The sequence below is a fragment of the Opisthocomus hoazin genome, unplaced genomic scaffold (genome assembly GCF_030867145.1).
Source record: "Opisthocomus hoazin isolate bOpiHoa1 unplaced genomic scaffold, bOpiHoa1.hap1 HAP1_SCAFFOLD_124, whole genome shotgun sequence".
Lineage (NCBI taxonomy): Eukaryota > Metazoa > Chordata > Aves > Opisthocomiformes > Opisthocomidae > Opisthocomus > Opisthocomus hoazin.
The window spans coordinates 17,501-30,000 of NW_027448734.1; positions in this window are offsets into that span (position 1 = coordinate 17,501).

Below are 12,500 nucleotides of genomic sequence, written 5' to 3' on the forward strand. Positions count from 1 at the left end.
TTGGTTTTGTTTTTTTTTCTCGCCCACCGTCAGAACCGATGCAGAGTAAGAAAGCCTTCAGCGAGACAGTCCGGCCAAGCTTAGCGCCTTCCACTAGATACGGCGAAGTCTCGGAAACGGGGGGTGGCGAGGGGAATTTCAGGCGCGCGCCGCCTCCCCCCTCCTGCACCACCCCCCCCCGCAAGCGACGGGAAGGGGCGCCGCTTTCCATCAGCTCGGCTGAAACGCCCGAGGACGGGGCGGCGTCTCTGTTTCAAAAGCGGAAAAAGAAATAAAAAAGCAACAAAAACCAAAAAATTCCCGCCGCCCCCCCCCAACCCACCCCCGTGCAGGCACCCCTGCAAACGGGCCTCCGGCAGGGCCGGCCTGCCGCCCCCAGCCACCCCCCACAAGCCCCCCCACCGCCGCCCCGGCTGAGACAGCACAGGCAGCCCGCCGCCGGCCCTTCCCACCCCGTGCAGGCACCCCTGCATACGGGCCTCCGGCAGGGCCGGCCTGCCGACCCCAGCCACCCCCCGCAAGCCCCCCCACCGCCGCCCCGACTGAGACAGCACAGGCACCCCGCCGCCGGCCCTTCCCACCCCGTGCAGGCACCCCTGCATACGGGCCTCCGGCAGGGCCGGCCTGCCGCCCCCAGCCACCCGCCACAGGCCCCCCCACCGCCGCCCCGGCTCAGAGAGCACAGGCACCCCGCCGCCGGCCCTTCCCACCCCGTGCAGGCACCCCTGCATACGGGCCTCCGGCAGGGCCGGCCTGCCGCCCACAGCCACCCCCCGCAACCCCCCCCACCGCCGCCCCGGCTGAGACAGCACAGGCAGCCCGCCGCCGGCCCTTCCCACCCCGTGCAGGCACCCCTGCATACGGGCCTCCGGCAGGGCCGGCCTGCCGCCCCCAGCCACCCCCCGCAAGCCCCCCCCACCGCCGCCCCGGCTCAGAGAGCACAGGCAGCCCGCCGCCGGCCCTTCCCACCCCGTGCAGGCACCCCTGCATACGGGCCTCCGGAAGGGCCGGCCTGCCGCCCCCAGCCACCCCTCCGCAAGCCCCCCCACCGCCGCCCCGGCTGAGAGAGCACAGGCAGCCCGCCGCCGGCCCTTCCCACCCCGTGCAGGCACCCCTGCATACGGGCCTCCGGCAGGGCCGGCCTGCCGCCCCCAGCCACCCCCCGCAAGCCCCCCCACCGCCGCCTCGGCTGAGAGAGCACAGGCACCCCGCCGCCGGCCCTTCCTACCCCGTGCAGGCACCCCTGCATACGGGCCTCCGGCCGGGCCGGCCTGCCGCCCCCAGCCACCCCCCACAAGCCCCCCCACCGCCGCCCCGGCTGAGACAGCACAGGCAGCCCGCCGCCGCCCCTTCCCACCCCGAGCAGGCACCCCTGCATACGGGCCTCCGGCAGGACCGGCCTGCCGCCCCCAGACAAACCCCGCAAGCCCCCCCACCGCCGCCCCGGCTGAGAGAGCACAGGCACCCCGCCGCCGCCCCTTCCCACCCCGTGCAGGCACCCCTGCATACGGGCCTCCGGCAGGGCCGGCCTGCCGCCCCCAGCCACCCCCCGCAAGCCCCCCCCACCGCCGCCCCGGCTCAGAGAGCACAGGCAGCCCGCCGCAGGCCCACCCACCCCGTGCAGGCACCCCTGCATACGGGCCTCCGGCAGGGCCGGCCTGCCGCCCCCAGCCACCCCCCGCAAGCCCCCCCCACCGCCGCCCCGGCTCAGAGAGCACAGGCAGCCCGCCGCAGGCCCACCCACCCCGTGCAGGCACCCCTGCATACGGGCCTCCGGCAGGGCCGGCCTGCCGACCCCAGCCACCCCCCGCAAGCCCCCCCCACCGCCGCCCCGACTGAGACAGCACAGGCAGCCCGCCGCCGGCCCTTCCCACCCCGTGCAGGCACCCCTGCATACGGGCCTCCGGCAGGGCCGGCCTGCCGACCCCAGCCACCCCCCGCAAGCCCCCCCACCGCCGCCCCGGCTGAGAGAGCACAGGCAGCCCGCCGCCGCCCCTTCCCACCCCGTGCAGGCACCCCTGCATACGGGCCTCCGGCAGGGCCGGCCTGCCGCCCCCAGCCACCCCCCGCAAGCCCCCCCACCGCCGCCCCGGCTCAGAGAGCACAGGCACCCCGCCGCCGGCCCTTCCCACCCCGTGCAGGCACCCCTGCATAGGGGCCTCCGGCAGGGCCGGCCTGCCGCCCCCAGCCACCCCCCGCAAGCCCCCCCACCGCCGCCCCGGCTGAGAGAGCACAGGCAGCCCGCCGCCGCCCCTTCCCACCCCGTGCAGGCACCCCTGCATACGGGCCTCCGGCAGGGCCGGCCTGCCGCCCCCAGCCACCCCCCACAAGCCCCCCCACCGCCGCCCCGGCTGAGACAGCACAGGCACCCCGCCGCCGCCCCTTCCCACCCCGTGCAGGCACCCCTGCATACGGGCCTCCGGCACGGCCGGCCTGCCGCCCCCAGCCACCCCCCACAAGCCCCCCCACCGCCGCCCCGGCTGAGAGAGCACAGGCAGCCCGCCGCCGGCCCTTCCCACCCCGTGCAGGCACCCCTGCATACGGGCCTCCGGCAGGGCCGGCCTGCCGCCCCCAGCCACCCCCCGCAAGCCCCCCCACCGCCGCCCCGGCTGAGAGAGCACAGGCAGCCCGCCGCCGCCCCTTCCCACCCCGTGCAGGCACCCCTGCATACGGGCCTCCGGCAGGGCCGGCCTGCCGCCCCCAGCCACCCCCCGCAAGCCCCCCCACCGCCGCCCCGGCTGAGAGAGCACAGGCAGCCCGCCGCCGGCCCTTCCCACCCCGTGCAGGCACCCCTGCATACGGGCCTCCGGCAGGGCCGGCCTGCCGACCCCAGCCACCCCCCGCAAGCCCCCCCCACCGCCGCCCCGGCTCAGAGACCACAGGCAGCCCGCCGCCGGCCCTTCCCACCCCGTGCAGGCACCCCTGCATACGGGCCTCCGGCAGGGCCGGCCTGCCGCCCCCAGCCACCCCCCGCAACCCCCCCCACCGCCGCCCCGGCTGAGAGATCACAGGCAGCCCGCCGCCGGCCCTTCCCACCCCGTGCAGGCACCCCTGCATACGGGCCTCCGGCAGGGCCGGCCTGCCGACCCCAGCCACCCCCCGCAAGCCCCCCCCACCGCCGCCCCGGCTCAGAGAGCACAGGCAGCCCGCCGCAGGCCCACCCACCCCGTGCAGGCACCCCTGCATACGGGCCTCCGGCAGGGCCGGCCTGCCGACCCCAGCCACCCCCCGCAAGCCCCCCCACCGCCGCCCCGGCTGAGAGAGCACAGACAGCCCGCTGCCGGCCCTTCCCACCCCGTGCAGGCACCCCTGCATACGGGCCTCCGGCAGGGCCGGCCTGCCGCCCCCAGCCACCCCCAGCAAGCCCCCCCCACCGCCGCCCCGGCTCAGAGAGCACAGGCAGCCCGCCGCCGGCCCTTCCCACCCCGTGCAGGCACCCCTGCATACGGGCCTCCGGCAGGGCCGGCCTGCCGACCCCAGCCATCCCCCGCAAGCCCCTCCACCGCCGCCCCGACTGAGACAGCACAGGCAGCCCGCCGCCGGCCCTTCCCACCCCGTGCAGGCACCCCTGCATACGGGCCTCCGGCAGGGCCGGCCTGCCGCCCCCAGCCACCCCCCGCAAGCCCCCCCACCGCCGCCCCGGCTGAGACAGCACAGGCAGCCCGCCGCCGCCCCTTCCCACCCCGTGCAGGCACCCCTGCATACGGGCCTCCGGCAGGGCCGGCCTGCCGCCCCCAGCCACCCCCCGCAAGCCCCCCCACCGCCGCCCCGGCTGAGAGAGCACAGACAGCCCGCCGCCGGCCCTTCCCACCCCGTGCAGGCACCCCTGCATACGGGCCTCCGGCAGGGCCGGCCTGCCGCCCCCAGCCACCCCCAGCAAGCCCCCCCACCGCCGCCCCGGCTGAGAGAGCACAGGCACCCCGCCGCCGGCCCTTCCCACCCCGTGCAGGCACCCCTGCATACGGGCCTCCGGCAGGGCCGGCCTGCCGCCCCCAGCCACCCCCCGCAAGCCCCCCCACCGCCGCCCCGGCTCAGAGAGCACAGGCACCCCGCCGCCGCCCCTTCCCACCCCGTGCAGGCACCCCTGCATACGGGCCTCCGGCAGGGCCGGCCTGCCGCCCCCAGCCACCCCCCGCAAGCCCCCCCCACCGCCGCCCCGGCTCAGAGAGCACAGGCAGCCCGCCGCAGGCCCTTCCCACCCCGTGCAGGCACCCCTGCATACGGGCCTCCGGCAGGGCCGGCCTGCCGCCCCCAGCCACCCCCCGCAAGCCCCCCCACCGCCGCCCCGGCTGAGACAGCACAGGCAGCCCGCCGCCGCCCCTTCCCACCCCGTGCAGGCACCCCTGCATACGGGCCTCCGGCAGGGCCGGCCTGCCGCCCCCAGCCACCCCCCGCAAGCCCCCCCACCGCCGCCCCGGCTGAGAGAGCACAGGCAGCCCGCCGCCGGCCCTTCCCACCCCGTGCAGGCACCCCTGCATACGGGCCTCCGGCACGGCCGGCCTGCCGCCCCCAGCCACCCCCCACAAGCCCCCCCACCGCCGCCCCGGCTGAGAGAGCACAGGCAGCCCGCCGCCGGCCCTTCCCACCCCGTGCAGGCACCCCTGCATACGGGCCTCCGGCAGGGCCGGCCTGCCGCCCCCAGCCACCCCCCGCAACCCCCCCCACCGCCGCCCCGGCTGAGAGATCACAGGCAGCCCGCCGCCGGCCCTTCCCACCCCGTGCAGGCACCCCTGCATACGGGCCTCCGGCAGGGCCGGCCTGCCGACCCCAGCCACCCCCCGCAAGCCCCCCCCACCGCCGCCCCGGCTCAGAGAGCACAGGCAGCCTGCCGCAGGCCCACCCACCCCGTGCAGGCACCCCTGCATACGGGCCTCCGGCAGGGCCGGCCTGCCGACCCCAGCCACCCCCCGCAAGCCCCCCCACCGCCGCCCCGGCTGAGAGAGCACAGACAGCCCGCTGCCGGCCCTTCCCACCCCGTGCAGGCACCCCTGCATACGGGCCTCCGGCAGGGCCGGCCTGCCGCCCCCAGCCACCCCCAGCAAGCCCCCCCCACCGCCGCCCCGGCTCAGAGAGCACAGGCAGCCCGCCGCCGGCCCTTCCCACCCCGTGCAGGCACCCCTGCATACGGGCCTCCGGCAGGGCCGGCCTGCCGACCCCAGCCATCCCCCGCAAGCCCCTCCACCGCCGCCCCGACTGAGACAGCACAGGCAGCCCGCCGCCGGCCCTTCCCACCCCGTGCAGGCACCCCTGCATACGGGCCTCCGGCAGGGCCGGCCTGCCGCCCCCAGCCACCCCCCGCAAGCCCCCCCACCGCCGCCCCGGCTGAGACAGCACAGGCAGCCCGCCGCCGCCCCTTCCCACCCCGTGCAGGCACCCCTGCATACGGGCCTCCGGCAGGGCCGGCCTGCCGCCCCCAGCCACCCCCCGCAAGCCCCCCCACCGCCGCCCCGGCTGAGAGAGCACAGACAGCCCGCCGCCGGCCCTTCCCACCCCGTGCAGGCACCCCTGCATACGGGCCTCCGGCAGGGCCGGCCTGCCGCCCCCAGCCACCCCCAGCAAGCCCCCCCACCGCCGCCCCGGCTGAGAGAGCACAGGCACCCCGCCGCCGGCCCTTCCCACCCCGTGCAGGCACCCCTGCATACGGGCCTCCGGCAGGGCCGGCCTGCCGCCCCCAGCCACCCCCCGCAAGCCCCCCCACCGCCGCCCCGGCTCAGAGAGCACAGGCACCCCGCCGCCGCCCCTTCCCACCCCGTGCAGGCACCCCTGCATACGGGCCTCCGGCAGGGCCGGCCTGCCGCCCCCAGCCACCCCCCGCAAGCCCCCCCCACCGCCGCCCCGGCTCAGAGAGCACAGGCAGCCCGCCGCAGGCCCTTCCCACCCCGTGCAGGCACCCCTGCATACGGGCCACCGGCAGGGCCGGCCTGCCGACCCCAGCCATCCCCCGCAAGCCCCCCCACCGCCGCCCCGGCTGAGACAGCACAGGCAGCCCGCCGCCGGCCCTTCCCACCCCGTGCAGGCACCCCTGCATACGGGCCTCCGGCAGGGCCGGCCTGCCGCCCCCAGCCACCCCCCGCAAGCCCCCCCACCGCCGCCCCGGCTGAGACAGCACAGGCAGCCCGCCGCCGCCCCTTCCCACCCCGTGCAGGCACCCCTGCATACGGGCCTCCGGCAGGGCCGGCCTGCCGACCCCAGCCACCCCCCGCAAGCCCCCCCCACCGCCGCCCCGGCTCAGAGAGCACAGGCAGCCCGCCGCCGGCCCTTCCCACCCCGTGCAGGCACCCCTGCATACGGGCCTCCGGCAGGGCCGGCCTGCCGCCCCCAGCCACCCCCCGCAACCCCCCCCACCGCCGCCCCGGCTGAGAGATCACAGGCAGCCCGCCGCCGGCCCTTCCCACCCCGTGCAGGCACCCCTGCATACGGGCCTCCGGCAGGGCCGGCCTGCCGACCCCAGCCACCCCCCGCAAGCCCCCCCCACCGCCGCCCCGGCTCAGAGAGCACAGGCAGCCCGCCGCAGGCCCACCCACCCCGTGCAGGCACCCCTGCATACGGGCCTCCGGCAGGGCCGGCCTGCCGCCCCCAGCCACTCCCCACAAGCCCCCCCACCGCCGCCCCGGCTGAGACAGCACAGGCACCCCGCCGCCGCCCCTTCCCACCCCGTGCAGGCACCCCTGCATACGGGCCTCCGGCACGGCCGGCCTGCCGCCCCCAGCCACCCCCCACAAGCCCCCCCACCGCCGCCCCGGCTGAGAGAGCACAGGCACCCCGCCGCCGCCCCTTCCCACCCCGTGCAGGCACCCCTGCATACGGGCCTCCGGCAGGGCCGGCCTGCCGCCCCCAGCCACCCCCCGCAAGCCCCCCCACCGCCGCCCCGGCTGAGAGAGCACAGGCAGCCCGCCGCCGGCCCTTCCCACCCCGTGCAGGCACCCCTGCATACGGGCCTCCGGCAGGGCCGGCCTGCCGACCCCAGCCACCCCCCGCAAGCCCCCCCACCGCCGCCCCGGCTGAGAGAGCACAGGCAGCCCGCCGCCGGCCCTTCCCACCCCGTGCAGGCACCCCTGCATACGGGCCTCCAGCACGGGCGACCCGCTCTGTCCGCAGGGAGGACAGGTCTACCCCTTCTGCCGGCAGGGAGGCCAGGTCTACCCCTTCTGCCGGCAGGGAGGCCAGGTCTACCCATTTTACCTGCAGGGAGGCCAGGTCTACCCGTTCTGGCGGCAGGGAGACCAGGTCTACCCGTTCTGCCGGCAGGGATGCCAGGTCTACCCGTTTTACCGGGAGGGAGGCCAGGTCTACCCGTATTGCCGGCAGGGAGGCCAGGTCTACCCGTTTTACCGGCAGGGATGCCAGGTCTACCCGTTCTAGCGGCAGGGAGACCAGGTCTACCCGTATTGCCGGCAGGGATGCCAGGTCTACCCGTTTTACCGGCAGGGATGCCAGGTCTACCCATTTACCGGCAGGGATGCCAGGTCTACCCGTTCTGGCTGCAGGGAGGCCAGGTCTACCCATATTGCCGGCAGGGAGACCAGGTCTACCCATTTACCGGCAGGGAGACCAGGTCTACCCGTTCTGCCGGCAGGGAGACCAGGTCTACCCGTTTTGCCGGCAGGGAGACCAGGTCTACCCGTTCTGGCTGCAGGGAGACCAGGTCTACCCGTTTTGCCGGCAGGGATAACAGGTCTACCCGATTTACCTGCAGGGAGACCAGGTCTACCCATTTACCGGCAGGGAGACCAGGTCTACCCGTTTTGCCGGCAGGGATGCCAGGTCTACCCGTTCTGGCGGCAGGGAGAACAGGTCTACCCGTTTTACCTGCAGGGAGAACAGGTCTACCCGTTTTACCGGCAGGGAGACCAGGTCTACCCGTTTTGCCGGCAGGGATGCCAGGTCTACCCGTTTTACCTGCAGGGATGCCAGGTCTACCCGTTTTACCGGCAGGGAGGCCAGGTCTACCCGTTCTGCCGGCAGGGAGGCCAGGTCTACCCGTTCTAGCGGCGGGGAGACCAGGTCTACCCATTTACCGGCAGGGAGACCAGGTCTACCCGTTTTGCCGGCAGGGATGCCAGGTCTACCCGTTTTGCCGGCAGGGATAACAGGTCTACCCGTTTTACCTGCAGGGAGGCCAGGTCTACCCGTTTTACCGGCAGGGAGACCAGGTCTACCCGTTTTGCCGGCAGGGATGCCAGGTCTACCCGTTCTGGCGGCAGGGAGACCAGGTCTACCCGTTCTGCCGGCAGGGATGCCAGGTCTACCCGTTTTACCTGCACGGAGACCAGGTCTACCCGTTTTACCGGCAGGGAGGCCAGGTCTACCCGTTCTGGCGGCAGGGAGAACAGGTCTACCCTTTTTGCCGGCAGGGAGACCAGGTCTACCCGTTTTGCCGGCAGGGATGCCAGGTCTACCCGTTCTGGCGGCAGGGAGAACAGGTCTACCCGTTTTACCTGCAGGGAGAACAGGTCTACCCGTTTTACCGGCAGGGAGACCAGGTCTACCCGTTTTGCCGGCAGGGATGCCAGGTCTACCCGTTTTACCTGCAGGGATGCCAGGTCTACCCGTTTTACCGGCAGGGAGGCCAGGTCTACCCGTTCTGCCGGCAGGGAGGCCAGGTCTACCCGTTCTAGCGGCAGGGAGACCAGGTCTACCCATTTACCGGCAGGGAGACCAGGTCTACCCGTTTTGCCGGCAGGGATGCCAGGTCTACCCGTTTTGCCGGCAGGGATAACAGGTCTACCCGTTTTACCTGCAGGGAGGCCAGGTCTACCCGTTTTACCGGCAGGGAGACCAGGTCTACCCGTTTTGCCGGCAGGGATGCCAGGTCTACCCGTTCTGGCGGCAGGGAGACCAGGTCTACCCGTTCTGCCGGCAGGGATGCCAGGTCTACCCGTTTTACCTGCACGGAGACCAGGTCTACCCGTTTTACCGGCAGGGAGGCCAGGTCTACCCGTTCTGGCGGCAGGGAGAACAGGTCTACCCTTTTTGCCGGCAGGGAGACCAGGTCTACCCGTTTTACCGGCAGGGATGCCAGGTCTACCCGTTCTGGCTGCAGGGAGACCAGGTCTACCCGTTTTGCCGGCAGGGATAACAGGTCTACCCGTTTTACCTGCAGGGAGACCAGGTCTACCCGTTTTACCGGCAGGGAGACCAGGTCTACCCGTTTTGCCGGCAGGGATGCCAGGTCTACCCGTTCTGCCGGCAGGGAGGCCAGGTCTACCCGTTTTACCGGCAGGGAGGCCAGGTCTACCCGTTTTACCTGCAGGGAGAACAGGTCTACCCGTTTTACCGGCAGGGAGACCAGGTCTACCCGTTTTGCCGGCAGGGATGCCAGGTCTACCCGTTGTGGCGGCAGGGAGGCCAGGTCTACCCGTTTTGGCGGCAGGGAGACCAGGTCTACCCGCTTCCGGCAGGGATGCCAGGTCTACCCGGTTCCAGGCAGGGAGGCCTCGTCTACCCGTTCTGCCGGCAGGGAGGCCAGGTCTACCCGTTTTACCGGCAGGGATGCCAGGTCTACCCGCTTCCGGCAGGGATGCCAGGTCTACCCGGTTCCAGGCAGGGAGGCCTCGTCTACCCGTTCTGCCGGCAGGGAGGCCAGGTCTACCCGTTTTACCGTCCGCCGGGTCCGGTGTGCCCGATGTGGCCGCCGGAGCTGCCGGCGGAAAGGGATGCCTCGTCTACCTCGCTCCGGCGGGACTTTGGCTCCACCGCGGTTCTGGCAGGTAGACGTCTTGCCCGGTTCTTCTTCGGAGCTGCCGAAGGGGTCGCTGCTTTGCGCTGCCTCCAGTTACGTCATGGTAAGAGTCGGCGGCGCTCGCGCGCCTCCCCGCTGGGGGAAGACGGTTCTCTTCGAGCCCGCCGGGGCCGGGGACCTCGCTGTCCGTATACTAGGGCAGAGGGCTGGCGCTCGCGGACCAGCGCCATCGAACCGCTGCAGCTACTCGCGGTTCAGCCGGCAGACTCGGGCGTTGCACGGCAGCTGTGGCCGTGGCCGTTCTGCCTCCTACCTATCGCGCACGGCGCTTCCGACTGCCAGAAGCCGCGCGAAGCCGCTGCTTGCCCGCAGGCTCCGGTGGCCGTTGCCGACTGGAGCGAGGGCTCCAAGAGGGGTTTCTCCAGGGCCGGCCCGAGACGGGCGGCGGTCGCCGGCACTCGAACGCTTGTCAGCCGCGGCTCAGCCGGCAGACTCGGGCGTTGCCCGGCGGCCCTGGCCGTGGCCGTTCTGCCTCCTACCTATCGCGCACGGCGCTTCCGACTGCCAGAAGCCGCGCGAAGCCGCTGCTTGCCCGCAGGCTCCGGTGGCCGTTGCCGACTGGAGCGAGGGCTCCAAGAGGGGTTTCTCCAGGGCCGGGCCGAGACGGGCGGCGGTCGCCGGCACTTGAACGCTTGTCACCCGCGGCTCAGCCGGCAGACTCGGGCGTTGCCCGGCGGCCCTGGCCGTGGCCGTTCTGCCTCCTACCTATCGCGCACGGCGCTTCCGACTGCCAGAAGCCGCGCGAAGCCGCTGCTTGCCCGCAGGCTCCGGTGGCCGTTGCCGACTGGAGCGAGGGCTCCAAGAGGGGTTTCTCCAGGGCCGGGCCGAGACGGGCGGCGGTCGCCGGCACTCGAACGCTTGTCAGCCGCGGCTCAGCCGGCAGACTCGGGCGTTGCCCGGCGGCCCTGGCCGTGGCCGTTCTGCCTCCTACCTATCGCGCACGGCGCTTCCGACTGCCAGAAGCCGCGCGAAGCCGCTGCTTGCCCGCAGGCTCCGGTGGCCGTTGCCGACTGGAGCGAGGGCTCCAAGAGGGGTTTCTCCAGGGCCGGGCCGAGACGGGCGGCGGTCGCCGGCACTCGAACGCTTGTCACCCGCGGCTCAGCGGGCAGACTCGGGCGTTGCCCAGCGGCCCTGGCCGTGGCCGTTCTGCCTCCTACCTATCGCGCACGGCGCTTCCGACTGCCAGAAGCCGCGCGAAGCCGCTGCTTGCCCGCAGGCTCCGGTGGCCGTTGCCGACTGGAGCGAGGGCTCCAAGAGGGGTTTCTCCAGGGCCGGGCCGAGACCGGCGGCGGTCGCCGGCACTCGAACGCTTGTCACCCGCGGCTCAGCGGGCAGACTCGGGCGTTGCCCGGCGGCCCTGGCCGTGGCCGTTCTGCCTCCTACCTATCGCGCACGGCGCTTCCGACTGCCAGAAGCCGCGCGAAGCCGCTGCTTGCCTGCAGGCTCCGGTGGTCGTTGCCGACTGGAGCGAGGGCTCCAAGAGGGGTTTCTCCAGGGCCGGGCCGAGACCGGCGGCGGTCGCCGGCACTCGAACGCTTGTCACCCGCGGCTCAGCGGGCAGACTCGGGCGTTGCCCGGCGGCCCTGGCCGTGGCCGTTCTGCCTCCTACCTATCGTGCACGGCGCTTCCGACTGCCAGAAGCCGCGCGAAGCCGCTGCTTGCCCGCAGGCTCCGGTGGCCGTTGCCGACTGGAGCGAGGGCTCCAAGAGGGGTTTCTCCAGGGCCGGGCCGAGACGGGCGGCGGTCGCCGGCACTCGAACGCTTGTCAGCCGCGGCTCAGCCGGCAGACTCGGGAGTTGCCCGGCGGCCCTGGCCGTGGCCGTTCTGCCTCCTACCTATCGCGCACGGCGCTTCGGACTGCCAGAAGCCGCGCGAAGCCGCTGCTTGCCCGCAGGCTCCGGTGGCCGTTGCCGACTGGAGCGAGGGCTCCAAGAGGGGTTTCTCCAGGGCCGGGCCGAGACGGGCGGCGGTCTCCGGCACTCGAACGCTTGTAGGGCCGGGGTTTGGGAGTGGAGCCTGCCGTGGCTCCCCCCCCTCCCCACGCCCGTTAACAGCAGCCATCCGCGGGCACGTTGCAGAGAAGCCTCTACGGCAGTCCGGCTCTGCCGGTGGCCAAGCCGCGTTGGGCTTCTGCTGTCGACGCTGCCCGCTCGCTCGCTCGCACGCAGGGCCCCGCGCCTGTGCTGCCCAGCCCTGCCCGAGGTTCGGGGTTCGGGGGCCGGCGCGCGCGGCCGTCGCTGTCCCAGGAACCGTGGCCGTGGGGCCTCTGCTTCTCCTCCGTTCCCCTTCCCTTTCCTGATCGATGAGGCTTTTCGGGTGGCGTCGGAGAGGGCCCCCGGCGGGCCGGGTCTTCCGTACTCCCCGTCATAGGGAGCCACGGCGGGGCTCCGGTGTTCGGGCCGGGCGGTCTCCTTTCCAATGTCGCTTCCCGTCTCGTGCGAGGTGTTGTCCCCTTCCCTCCGAGCGGCGCGGACCGTGACGAGCAAAGAGACGGCGGTGGTGGAAGCGGCGGGGCGCGTGCCTCCCCGTGTCACCCCGCACCCCCCCCATCCCGCTACCTGCTCGGTTGGGGTTCCTCGGGCTTCTTTACCGAACCGGGCTGTGTGACGGCCGCGCGGCCCCGCGAGCCCTCAGGTGTCCTAAAGCACGCCAGGCGCCGGTGCGGGCCTCGGGCCGGGTTACCTGTGGGTGCCGGCCGCAAGCAGCGCCGGGCGGTGGGGCGGACGAACCGAGACGATCGGGGCCAGGCAAAAAGCGA